This window comes from Scatophagus argus, chromosome 5, assembly GCF_020382885.2.
Source record: "Scatophagus argus isolate fScaArg1 chromosome 5, fScaArg1.pri, whole genome shotgun sequence".
In the NCBI taxonomy this organism is placed as follows: Eukaryota; Metazoa; Chordata; class Actinopteri; family Scatophagidae; genus Scatophagus; species Scatophagus argus.
The window spans coordinates 760,952-775,003 of NC_058497.1; the positions used below are offsets into that span (position 1 = coordinate 760,952).

At 45.7% G+C, this 14,052-nt stretch overlaps 1 pseudogene; it reads left to right on the forward strand.

Moving 5' to 3' along the window:
* Positions 1-512: 512 nt before the first annotated feature.
* On the forward strand, positions 513-10,140 carry LOC124058657 (annotated as a pseudogene).
* The last annotated feature ends 3,912 nt before the right edge of the window (positions 10,141-14,052 follow it).

The following is a 14,052-nucleotide window of genomic DNA, read 5'->3' on the forward strand; positions in this document are numbered from 1 at the left end:
AAAAATAAAGAATGCGCTTTACCCACACTTCATATATTCACACACCACACAATAACTTTATACAAACACTACCTAACCAACACCATAAAGAAATATAAACACCCCTGAGCGCAATGGGATGTGCCCCCTTTCCCCGTGCTCGATAAGGTCCGCCCCTGCAGCGGCACGCGCTTCCGCAGAGGAGCAGTGGAGCCGGACTGGAAATGCGTATATGTGAGTGTATGTGAGTGTATGAAGGACCAGAGTCTTTACAAACGGACAGATGAAGAGTGGGACGAGTAGTGGGTACCTCACTACACACCTGGATGCTGGATCGGGGATAAAACTGTCACGGGTGAGTTGTGGTTGTGGTGAGTGGACAACAACAGGAAGAGAAGGAACATTGTCATTCCCTATGTGTCAGGAGTATCAGAGAAAATTTTCAACAACCATGACATCCCGGTCCATTTCAAACCCATGATTACACTTAGACAGAAACTGGTGTCAAGAGGTGTCAAGGAAGCCATCTATGTCAAGTTGGAAAAACCTTCACTTAACAGAGGTGGTGGCCTCAGACATCATCTCTCTTGCACATACAATGCTCTCCTCCCATCCATACCCAGGAAGTTTCACTCCAAGTCACATGAAAGCCATAAGAACAACAGGTTGTTAACTGGTCCTGCAAGAACTCAGGAACAGGCTCATAGCCATTAGCCAGTCATTAGACACAGATAGTCAGTCGTTAGACACAGAGGATTTTTTCAAGACACAGAGGGCCATCACTAGCAGTCAGACTACACAGGCAAATTTGCAGGACTATCAGATCCTTTGTTTGATTAGTTTCACTTAGTCACACCCGCTGAGGTATATATATTTGTTTCCGCACCAAACAGTTTTCAGCTGCTTGGATTAGCAGTGAAGCGCCTTCAAGTTAATCTTCTAAAGTCCAGATGCCTTGCTTCAACCCTTTGATTGAACCTTTGGAGCTGTTTATGGCCTGAGGGGACTGGTCAGTCCAACATAGCACTGATCTTCTCTGGGTCAATCTTGATTTGACCTGGAGAGATGATGTATCCCAGGAAGGAGACACAATACAAACAACTGCTGCCTCCAATCTCATACACTTCCTTCGAATGCCATACCATTATGCTTACGACTCCCATCAAAATCTATGTGGTTGTTATTTACCATACGCCAGGACAACTGGGTGACTTTGTGGGTGAGCTGGACACTCTGCTGTCTTCCATCCCTGACCATGACTATCCCCTGCTTGTCCTTGGTGACATAAGCATCCACTTAGACAATCCAAAACCAGTGGACTTCCTTTCCCTGACCAACTCTTTCAACCTGAAACAGATCCTCAGCCCCCCTACTCACAAAGCTAGCAAAGCTCTGGACCTAATCTTTACCCGCAACTGTTCAGCCGATGGTCCATTAGTCACACCTCTCCATCCTCTGACTACTACATCATCCACTTCTCCATCTCACTCAAGGAACAATCTGCTGCTCCACCTCCTCTGCCACAACCTCCAAAACTTGTCCCCTGATCACTTCTCCTCCCTGGTTACCTCCGGTCTGCCTCCGCTCAGCACTTTTTCTGCTCTGGAAATTAATGATGCAACCAAATCTCTATGTACTACGCTGAGTAACACTCTGGATAGCCTGTGTCCTCTATACACCAAACCAGCCTGTGCCAAGCAGTCCTACCCATGGCTGACTGATACCCTCCGGAAAATGCGAACTGATCACAGGCCCTCTGAGAGACTCACACGACTCAGCCAATCTCCTAAACTACCAGGCACTCCTGTCCTCCTTCTCCTCCAGCATCAGTCCTGCCAAAACGACTTTCTACAATGACAAACTTAACAATTCCACTGATGCTCGGAAACTATTTGCCTCCCTCAAAACACTGCTGTATCCTACTAATATTCTTGCCTCCTTCTTCACTGACAAAGTGGTGGCCATCAGCGACCAGTTTTCTGATCTATTCAGAAACAACCTGTCTCCCCCAGTCAATGGCACTACCTTATCATCCTTCATTCCTCTCACAGAGGGTGAGGTTTCCAAACTCCTAACATGTAGCCGTCTTATTACTTGTCCACTTGATCCCATACCCACTGGATTACTTTAAGCTTTCACTCTCTCAGTCACACCAGCTCACTGGTGTTGAAGCCCACTTGCTTCCCCGAGTAGGTTGATGTGAGAGAGTTAAAACAGAGTTGTTGAAATAGCCTTAAAACAGAGTTATTTATTTTAGAAACAAAGATCTTTGGAGATCCCACCTCAGAACACAAGTCTGCTTCAGCCAAACGGCAAGTGGGATCTGAAGCACTCAAGGAAGTACATCATTATATATACTTTAAGATAACACCGGTTGTTAGTCTCAACACCTTTACACTCAAGCGAGAGGGGAGGGGTGGTGTATCAGTGTCTTCGCCTATCGGTCAGAGTGACTTGAGATATGGTGTCCTTCTCCTACTATGCATGATACCTCTATCTCCCTCAGAGTGTGCAGTCCTGAGACAAACAACCAGTTCTATATGATTATAACATTATTAATTATACCATTAATAATACAGCATAAAACATATAGCATAAAACAAAATAAGGCATGTTAAATATTTATTAATCCACAATTCCCCCTTTTGATCTCTATTAAGAGATCACTTACGAATGTCAATTTCAAACTCTCTGATAACCCTATCCTGTTCATCCTCCCCATCAGAGTCCATCTTTGCAACAACAGCATCATGTGCCTTGGAACAGGGGCGCTACCCTTCTCTACTGTGGCTGTGATGAATCTAACAGTGAGAGTTCGAATACAGGGTACACAACAACATCCGCAAGTAACCAAAATTCCCACAAAAGTAGCAATAGAGACCATAAGTGACAAAATTAAACCACTGACCAAACATATTTGTCATCCACTCCTCCAGTGGTTACTATCTCTGTATCCTGTGGAGATTTGTATTATGTCTAGGGGTTTTAGTGTGGTATAATCAATAGCTACAATGTCACTGGATGAGATGTCAGGGGTAGGTGTGGGTTTGTGGCTGTTTGTGGCTGGTGTGTGTCGGAAATAGGATACTTGGTTCAGGTGGATCAACCAGATTGATTTTAATTAACCCCTTGGTGTCCATACCGGTGTGTTCTACACCCAATACTAGGTAAAAATGATTTGGCGCTGGTACTAAGAGCATAAGGACCTTGCTGCCACCCACCTATTGACAGTGAGAGTGAGTTCGAAGTTGTGTCGAAGTTACGTTGGAATTTTACCTGGCCCCATCTGCTTTGGGATGGTGCCTTTAATTTATAAGGGCTCCAGTGTCCTCCAGTGTATGCTCTCACCATACTCCAGTCACCAGGTTGGTTGCCACATGGGATAACTGAACACAGGTCGAATACAAACGTGGTCGTACTCCCTATGGTGTAATTTAATTCGATTCCGCCATATCGCTGCAAACAATAGTCTGTCGTTCTGCCTGGTGCGGTTGCTCGTTTGGCTCTAGAAGCTATCGTGGAGGAGGCAGGGTGTTGGTCAGTGGATTCACACAAGAGTAATATTAAAGTTACAATCAGCACGGCCAGCAGGCTGAGTCCTGCTAGCCATTTAGCATTACCATACATCACTTCTCTTTTCTTTACCCTGTCAATGGTTTGAAGTTGATTATGCAACAGTTTACACTTAAAATAGCAAAGATACAACATTAAATGAATTATGACTCAATTCTAGCAGCTGCACAACTTATCCCGTTTATAGTCTGGTATGACCGCACAGCGAGAGTTTTATTAGAGCAAGAATGAAAGCCACACATACAATAAACCAACAGACAATAAAGAAAGATAACTGACAGTCGGACATCTTTGCGTGCTATCTTAACTTCTTAAATTCTCAAATCATACCGTTTCACCATCGGATTTCGTTCAACGTATATGTAATATAGAAAAGCCCAATTGGAAAGTTTATCTGCCACCCACAAGTGTTGGTAATATACCTGAATGAGAAGATTTTAATCAACTCTGTTCTCTGTATGAGTGATACCACCTGCTTAGTCAATTTGTTTTGTTCTCTGATTATTATATTCATAGGTTTCAGAGGGGTCTGTTTTGGAGGTTGGTGGCTTCGCACGCCACACGCAGGAGAGGAGCGCTATTTCACCTCCTCCCGTGACGTCTTGTCTTCTGTTCTTCAGTGCCAGGGGTAGACTGCCCTGTCACCTAGTCAGCACACAGGGATTATTCTGCCCCTTTTGTGTGTGTGACTCACGCCCGACCCGGGCCGTGTTTGCTGCCTGGAGGTCCTGGTGGACCTCGAAGAGGGACTGCTGCGGTTCTTCCGCTGCTGCACACTGGCTCCAGTGGTACCAGGTGTCTCCTTTATCCTTCAGTCGCACTGCATGCGAGGTTCTCTCTACCACCTGAAACGGTCCAGTCCACCTTGGTTCCGACCACTTGCGTTTGATTACCCGCAACAGGACCCAATTCACCTCTGCGACGAAGCCTCGTGCGCCCCCTCGTGTCGGTCCGTGACCTGTTTGGCAAAAGCTGAACTGAAAGCCTGCAGTTCTTTAAAATATGCTCTTGTGGTCAGGTTTTGTTTGTCTTCACCAATCCCAATCAATTTTGTCATGGGACCTGGAAAAGCTCTCCCTGTTTGTAGCTCATGAGGAGAGAACCCTGTGCTCTGGTTAATGGAGCTTCGAATGGACATGAGTGCCAGGGGTAGAGCATCTAGCCAGGTCAGGTTAGTCTGTGCACATATTTTTGCCAATTTGTGCTTAACTGTTTGATTCATCCTTTCAACCTTGCCCTGTGATTGCGGGTGGTAAACCATGCCAAATGAATGTTTCAGCCCTAGCATTGCCTCCACCTGCTGGAGGTCTTGATTTTTGAAGTGAGTCCCATTGTCTGATCGAATTTTCTCTGGGAACCCATGTCGAGGAATGTAGTGATTAATCAGAAACTTAATCACTGACTTGTTATCCTCCCTTTTTGTTGGACACGCCTCCGGCCACCCTGTATACGCATCCACACACATCAACACATAACTGTACCCTTTCACTGTGGTTATCATATCTGTGTAATCTATGATAATTTCTTTCCCTGGTCATACTTCGAGAGGATACTTACCCGGTTCGAGTTTGATGGTCGGTCTGGCATTGTACTTGGTGCAAAGTTCACATGTTATTACCCAGTGTTTTACCATATCTTTCAAGTGAGGATGCCACTAGTTCTCCAGGTTTCTCAGCATCTGTGCCGCTCCCACGTGTCCTACTCCATGCGCCTCCTCTAGCGCTGTTTTTCTCATGCCTGGGGTAGAATAAGACGTCCATCCAGACTCCTCCACAGTCCTCCCACCTCCGTAGCTCCTCGGGCTTTCCAGAGCGTTTTCTCCTGTGGTGAGACCCCTTTTGCAATCTTATAATGTCAGTTAGTTCTGGTTCAGTTCCATCTCTTCTTCTGAACACATTAGTTCTCGTTTTACCTGATACCCAACCGCCATCTTTGCTGCATGATCTGCTGCATTGTTCCCTCATTTCTGCCTCGTGTTTGATGGATTTGTTTATTGCAGTTATGTACATTAGCACTGTTTTTTCTCCCCCTTTTTTCTGGAACAGAATGCCATTAACAACTGCTTCTGTTCCAGAAACATCAAGGTAGAATGGCAACGTGTAGTCTGGTAAGGCCAAGTCAGTGGCAGTAGCCAATTTTTGGAGACATCCCTGCTCCTTTCTGGAAGATCGCTCTGCCTAGGAATAAAACCTGTTTCCTAGCTATCTGTAATTTGGCTTTACTTACCTTAAACCCTTTTCTGGCTAAGTGTTGCAGGACAGAGCTGGTTGCTGTAAGACAGACAGTAGCTGTGGGTGCCGCCAGGAAGAGACCATCTACATACTGAATGAGTGTGGTGTTGTCTGGCAGAATGCAGTCACTTAAAGCCTATATGAGGACCTGATTGAACAGCCATGGTGACAGTGTGAACCCTTGTGGTAGCCTGGTGTACCCCAGCTGTCGACCCTTGTAGGTAAATGAAAAATGTCACAGCACTCTTCTGCTAATGGGAGACAAAAGAATGCATTAGCCAGATCAATGCATGTAAACCATGAATGAGATGAATCCAGATTAGTCAGAGCCACATATGGATTAGGGCACTACTACGGGCACCGTAGTAGTGGAAAGGATGTTATTAATGGCTCTGAGGTCGTGCGCCGTTCTGTATTTACCTGTCCCTTTCTTTTCTACTGGCAGGACAGGGGTGTTCCATGCGGAGTGTGAGGGTTAGCCATGTCGCATGTCAACCAATGTGATATGTCTTAGCTTAGCAGTGAAGATGAGGGATTTGTGTAAGTGTCCAATCAGTCTGAGCCAGAGCGTGTTTAACCACGGCTCCCAGTTTTTTCCTGATGTTTAGAATATAATGCTATTGAGATGTGAGAAACTGCCTCTTCTGACACCATATACCAATCTAGTTGAACTTCTGTGAGCATGACCGCTGCTACAACTCCCTCTGGAACCACATATATGTTGGTGGAGTGTATTCGCCAACTTTTACCTTGTAGCTGTTCTTGGAACCCGTCTTGATACCACTCAGTTTGCAGTCTGTCATAGAAGAGGGTCACGTGGGCTGGGTCAGGAGGAGAGATGTAGGGCTCGAGCAGTGAGAGCCAGGGTTTCCACTGCAGGTAGGCCGAGAGGATGCCGTTGTGCTCAGGCGTTTCAGGTTGCAACAGAGCCCAGTAGATGTCCGCATACTGCTCTTCCACAGACTGGAGGAGGTATTGCCCTGTGGTTCTCAGCTGGCAATGTCACTATGAGTCTGTCCAGGCTACACAGTGTGGACGCCCCAGTTTGATGAGGAGATCTCTCCCCAATAGATTGACTTTATAGACAGCATCGGGTCTGCTGTCGTGGTCTCTCTGTGGTGTGTTCCCCACTCCACCCAGTCATCCCAGTTCACCATGGGATACTGGATACTGTAGGTGATGCTTGGTGATTGAGTGCCTGCGTCAGGCCTGGGCGTGGTGGATCGCCTCAACCTTGGCCCCTTTGCGGTATACTGGAACAGTCTTTCACCCAGTGTCTTGGTTGGTTGCAGTAGTAGCACACGTTTCCTCCCGGCTGTCCCTTTGGCGGTCCGCCCCTTCCCCCACGTCCTCTCGTCCATTCTCCTCCCCACTGTGGCCAGCCCCCGGAGCCTCCTCCTCTGCCGTATGGTGGGTATCTCGGGCAGCTTTTTTCTATTCAAGAGGGAACAGGAAACAAATCATGAGTATCATTGTTCTCAGCAGTAACAATTACATTCACGGCTTCACCTTTTTCTTTTCTCTTTTTGTCATTTGCTTTTTTGTCTGGCCTCGTTCAGTTGTAGCTTCAGTAATTGACCCTGAAGCTCTTTAATAGTGTCCCGCTCCTTTTGCTGTTTGTCTTGTGCTCAAGTGAGGTGGTGCACTAAATGTTTTTCCCACACATGTGAATCACACCCTGGCATGTCTGGATTTCCTTTCATGGCTTCTCTGACCTCCTCTGGAACACCCTCTAACACCGCCTGTCTGTACCATTCCCTTTGTACCCCTTTTGGCCCTGGGTGGACACCTGTGTGTTTGATCTACGTGTCCTTACATTTATCTAGGAACTCGCATGGGTGCTGTTCAGGCGCCCACTGTAATTTTGGAACCATTGCAGCGTTGGGCAATGGATACTTCTCTCTCATTGCTTTGCCTATGTCAGTGCGTACCCTAGTAAATGGTGTGTTATCAGTAGAGCGTCTCGTATTAGCCTCCTCCTAAATCTCCCTCAGGTCTGCTCCCGTCATGCATCCAGCTGCCACCGCTCTAAAGTCTCCAAGCGCCAGAGTCTGTCCTGCAGTTTTGTCACGACACTGTCATAATGCTCTGCACTGAAGACACCGCTGAATTCTATTATTTATCTGTTTTATCCCCAATTACCCAGACATGTCACACATACACACAATATCACATTTATTCATTACTCACCAACTCTGGAACTTTTATCCTTTCAGCTTTTAAGGAGACGCCGCTCCTAGGGACTCTAACCCAATATTTGAAGAGACACCGCTCTTCTAACTCAGAATTCGGGGGTCCTCACCTCCCCGGGACTCTAACCCAGCTGCCTCCTTGGCTCCATCCCCTCGTCAGAGGACGGTGGGGTCCGCCACGACCAAGGACAAGATCTACAATCGATCTTTTAACCTCTTTTTTCTTTTTTTTTTGTTCCAGTTCCTTACTTTGTTTTTCACTTATTCACACTTTATTTTTTTATTTTTTTTATCCTCTGAATATTCAACAGACTCTGAATTTGGAAACTTCACACTTGCAGACACAGATTGCCTTCTTATTTAAGAGTATTCAATATGCAGAATTCGTTACAACAGGTTTCTGCTTTACCTTTGTTTTAGGTCGACCACAGCGCTGTGTCCTCGGTGTACAGTTTGGTTTTAGGTCAGATCAAAAAACTCCTCACATCCCGGACGAGCCCCCAAAATTGTTGAAGCCCACTTGCTTCCCCGAGTAGGTTGATGTGAGAGAGTTAAAACAGAGTTGTTGAAATAGCCTTAAAACAGAGTTATTTATTTTAGAAACAAAGATCTTTGAAGATCCCACCTCAGAACACAAGTCTGCTTCAGCCAAACGCCAAGTGGGATCTGAAGCACTCAAGGAAGTACATCATTATATATACTTTAAGATAGCACTGGTTGCTAGTCTCAACACCTTTCCACTCAAGCCGGAGGGGAGGGGTTGTGTATCAGTGTCTTCGCCCATCGGTCAGAGTGACTTGAGATATGGTGTCCTTCTCCTACTATGCATGATACCTCTATCTCCCTCAGAGTGTGCAGTCCTGAGACAAACAACCAGTTCTATATGATTATAACATTATTAATTATACCATTAATAATACAGCATAAAACATATAGCATAAAACAAAATAAGGCATGTTAAATATTTATTAATCCACACTGGCTACTGGAACATTTCCAGCTATGTTCAAACAAGCCAGGATAACACCCCTGCTTAAAAAGCCTTCTCTCAACGCTGCTCTACCTAAAAACTACCAGCCGGTCTCACTGCTTCCATTCCTATCTAAGGTCATTGAAAGGGCTGTTTTTAAGCAGACCTCTGATTTCCTAAGCCTGAACGAGCTACACCACCCTAAACAGTTTCAAAGTGGTCACTCCACTGAAATGGCCCTGCTGTCTGTGACAGAGACCTTGAAAACTGAGCTGAAGAGCTGAAGGTCAACTCCTCGGTCCTCATCCTACTTAACCCTAGAACACTAATGTCGGGTGATTTTCACCCACACAATTCTTGTCATGTGATTTTCATTGTGTTGCTGATGTCTGAGTTGCATGGGTCCTTGGGTAGCTTCAAGCTGCTCACTGATGTCGTTAATGGTATGTTTGTTTCCCCCCTCCCATCTATGGTTTTTTCAAGTGGCATGCATTCGGGTTGATTTTCACCCGACATTAGTGATAGAGAGTAACATATTTTATGGGTGGAATTTACCCGATGTTAGTGTTTGTGTGTTTAAATCAGGCGCTCTTTGCACATACAACCAAGTATTGGAACCACTCACAAGCCTGAAGTGATCGAATTTTACAACCAAACGAAGGGAGGTGTTGATACTTTCGACCAGATATGTGCTCAGTACGGCTGCGAAAGAAAAACCAAGAGGTGGCCACTGTGTGTGCTATATTGCATGATGAACGCTGGTGTGATAAACTCATGGATCATACACAAAGAGAATGCCATGAAGAGAGAAGATACACAAATGAAGAGGAGGCCGCATATGGAGGCTTTGGCAATGGCACTCATCAAGCCATGGCCAGAGCAGAGGCTCTCGCTTCAAGTCTGTCACGTCAGCTCAGAATCCTCATCTGCAGTGTGAGCAACATCCCTACACCTAGCACTTCTGTGGGTGAGGTTGGACCAGTGGCAGTAGAAAGCGGAGGTCCCTTAGTAAGGTGTGCTGACTGCCCCACAGACTCGGACAGGAAGACACGACACAGGTGTCATGTCTGCCGTTGACCAGTGTGTCCTCGCCATTACTACCCTGCCTGTACCGACTGCATGTAAGGCATAAGGTAAGTTAGAGTTGTCCCAGAATTTGCATGTAATCTTTAATTAGTATAATGGCTATGAATAAACATCACAGAAAATTCATATAGTAAAAAAAAATTGGTCATTTTTCCCCTCTCAAAAAATGCCATTTTTTGTCTATCTCTCCCACAATTGTCAGTGATCCAGGAAGACTGTGCCTTCACCAGACAAGGCTCACATGTCCCAGGAATGGGTGGACCAAAGAAAAGTTCCCAGCTCCATTATTTTTTTTGTTTGGAAATTTCTTTTTAAGGATTACCTGATTTTTCAATAATTTTGCTGCCTTTTTAAAGGGTCCCCCATGGTACCTTCTTTTTATTTTATGTGATATTGTATATTGGGAAATTAAAGAAGAGTACTACAATTTGGCATGCAGTGTTGTACTTTTACATAAATTAATGAAAACTGTATTTTATCCAGGATATTATATCGGGTAAAATATACCCAATGTTAGTGATGGTGTTACTAATTTTAACATTAGCTATCAGTTGCCTTCGACACTGTTAACCATAGCATCTTGCTAACTATACTCTCGAATATGGGCATCTCCGGCGTGGTTCAAACTTTACCTCTCTGGGTGATCCTTCAGTCCTTCATGGCTGGGGCAAACTTCTGCACCCCATGTGCTATCCACAGGGGTCCCCCAGGGCTCAGTGATGGGGCCCCTTCTCTTTGCAATATACACCACTTCCTTGGGACCTATAATCAACTCACATGGGTTCTCATATCACTGCTATACTGATAACACCCAGCTCTACCTGATGTTCTCACCAAGGGACTCCACTATTTCAGCTCGAATCTCCTTATGCCTTTCTAACATCTCTGCCTGGATGAAGGCACACCACTTGCAACTAAACATCTCTAAGATTGAACTCCTGGTTATTCCGGCCAAACACTCTATTTGGAACGATATCCTGCACAAGAGCCTCCACCTCTCTCGCCCCTACTAAGGTGGCATGATTGATGACCAATTTTCCTTCTTTGATCACATTGCATCTGTATCACAGTCATGTCGCTATGCGCTCTACAACAAAATCTGACCTCACCTATCTCAGTATGCCACTCAGCTTCTTGTACAGGCCATGGCTATCTTCTGCCTCTTCCAACTGTACCTTCTCTCCTAACAACCCTAACCCCCCTTCACTCTATCATGTTCTCCTGCTTTCCACTCTTCCTCTTCTACTTAAACACTTTTAATTATGTCTTAGCTCTTATTGCTTTAGTCTAATTCTATTGTACTGAAACTTGTTACTCATTCTGTAAGTCACTGGATAAAAGCGTCTGCTAAATGAAGTGCAATGTAATTACCAGCAGGACAGGGGTGAGTGAATGGGAAGCTTGGGAGGCAGTCATAGCGCGGTTCACCAGTAGGCTTCCTGTTACTGGTGAGCCCTGTCTGTATGGGTTTTTCAAGGCTGCTTGGCTGTGAATATCCTGCCCTTGGAGAAGTGGCCGATGTGGCTTCTGGGGGTGAAGCATAGTTGTGCTGCCCCCACTGGCAAGATGCACTAGGTGCTGTATCCCCTCTGAGTCTCTTGTGTTCCCATAGCCTGTTATCAATTTTAATAGTAAGGGCCACCGAATCCTTGAAACTAGTGGGTAAATCAAGATGGGCTAGGTAGTTCTTTATTTCTTCTGACAGGCTACTTAAGCATGTATCAGAAAGAGGCTGAGAATTCCACTCACACTCAGCTGCCAAGGTTCTGAACCTGATGGCATGATCAGAAACCCAACTACTTTCCTGCCTGAGAGTAAACAATCCCCACGCTGCCTCCCGTGCAGAGGTGCTAAGCCCCCAAACCCTCATCAAAGCCTTAGAGAACCCCCCCACTGATAAACGGATATCGGAGCATTTCTCCCATTCAGCTGTTGCCCACTCATGTGCCCTTCCAGTGAAATTAGCTACCATGTAAGCCACCTTAGAACGTTCAGTTGGGAATGAAGAGGGCTGCAGTTCAAATGTTAAGGAGCAGAGAGTCAAAAAGGAATGACAAGTCTCTGGAGACTCATCATACCTTCCAATGGGGGGAGTCCGTGGTTCGGAATATGGCATGGGTAGTGGTTGCAGCATGGGAGGAGGGGTAACTGGTGGTACCACAACAGAAGAGCCAGCAGGGTCCAGACGGGACAGGATTTGCTGTGTCTGAGCCGCGAGAGACTTCAGCTACTCAGACATGGAGGACTGAAAGACTTTCTGGAACATGTGGAGACTCCAGCAGATAGATCAGTCAAGGTTTGCTCATGCTCATGTAGACACTTTCCTTGTGACGCCAGAGCAGAATGGGCTGCCTCATTCTCTGCTGAATCAGATTGTACTGTAAGACTGGTTGACTCACTAGCAGAGAGGACAAAAGCACACCAAGGTAATGGAAGGTCCTCAATTCAGATACTTTAATACAGAGGCCAAAATCCAAAAATACAGTCCGAAAAAAGGGGGGACAATCAAAACCCAAATAAGGCAGATAGGGTTCAAAACCAAAGACAGTCAAAAGGATCAGGCAACGCTACAGATAGGGAAAAGCGAAGAATCAGTAGTCGAATACAAGCAAGATCTGTTCACAGGAAAACTCACTAGGAGGAATGCTGCAAAGTATGGTACAACGAGGTAGCACAAACAATATGGCAAAGACACATGGTTGAGGAAGCCCTACATATATGCAGAGGTTGAACAGGTCAAGGGAACAGAGACAGCCAATAGAGAACAGGGAATCACAGACCGAACAGGAAATTGAACACACATAACAAAAAACAACAGGAAGTGCATCCAAAACCTTACAGCTGCTGAATGTTCTCTGCTGTTTGTAACCCCAGCACCACTGGTTCTTTTTGGAAAGCAGGTCTCTCAGCAGTTTGTCTTTTTTTTTTTGCCAGATTTGGTATGAAGTTCCATTACCAAGGAAGCTCCTGAGCTCAACTACATTTCTTGACTCTTCTCTGTTTTTTTCTGGGTTTGGCCTTGTGCTGTCTGCTGAACTAATGTAGCTGAGAAACGTCACCTCTCCTTTCCCAAACTCATACTTTGACATGTTTAGTGTGACTCCGGCCTTTTCTGCTTGCGTCATGCTATTCCTTTGAGGTCCCCCAGATGAGGATGTCGACCATGCGACAAACAACACCTTGCAGACCAGAAGTAACCTCAGTCACCATCATGCTTTGAAAGTGTTCTGGGGGAGAGTAGATACCAAAGGTCCAGTTTAAAATGATAGCATCCAAATGGCGTGACGAAGGTGGTATGGAGAGCTGACTCTTTTGACAGGAGTATTTGCCAAAAGCCCCCATTGACATCCAACTTTGTAAAAATACTGCGCATCTGTGAGCATGCCTAGGGTTTGTTCTGCAGAGGGGAGGGCGTACTTTTCCCGACACATCGATTCATTCAAAGGTGTCATGTTGACAAAAATGCGGACCTCGTCTTTGTACTTTTTGGGGGTTACCAACATGCCACAACATCAGTCTGTTGTAATTACCAGCAGGACAGGGGTGAGTGAATGGGAAGCTTGGGAGGCAGTCATATCACAGCTCACCAGTAGGCTTCCTGTTACTGGTGAGCCCTGTCTGTATGGGTTTTTCAAGGCTGCTTGGCTGTAAATATCCTGCCGTTGGAGAAGTGGCCAATGTGGCTTCCGGGGGGTGAAGCATAGTTGTGCTGACTCGTCTTTGTACTTTTTGGGGGTTACCAACATGCCACAACATCAGTCTGTTGGTTTCTCCACTCGGCTGATTCAATTCAATTCAATTCAGTTTATTTATATAGCGCCAATTCACAACAAAAGTTATCTCATGACACTTTCCAATTAGAGCAGGTCTAGACCAAACTCTTTAATTAAATTGTAAAATAGAGAGAGCCCAACATTCTCCCTTGAGCAAGCACTTGGCGACAGTGGCGAGGAAAAACTGCCTTTTAAAAGGCAGAAACCTCCAAGCAGACCCCGGCTCAAGATGGGCGGCCATCTGCCTT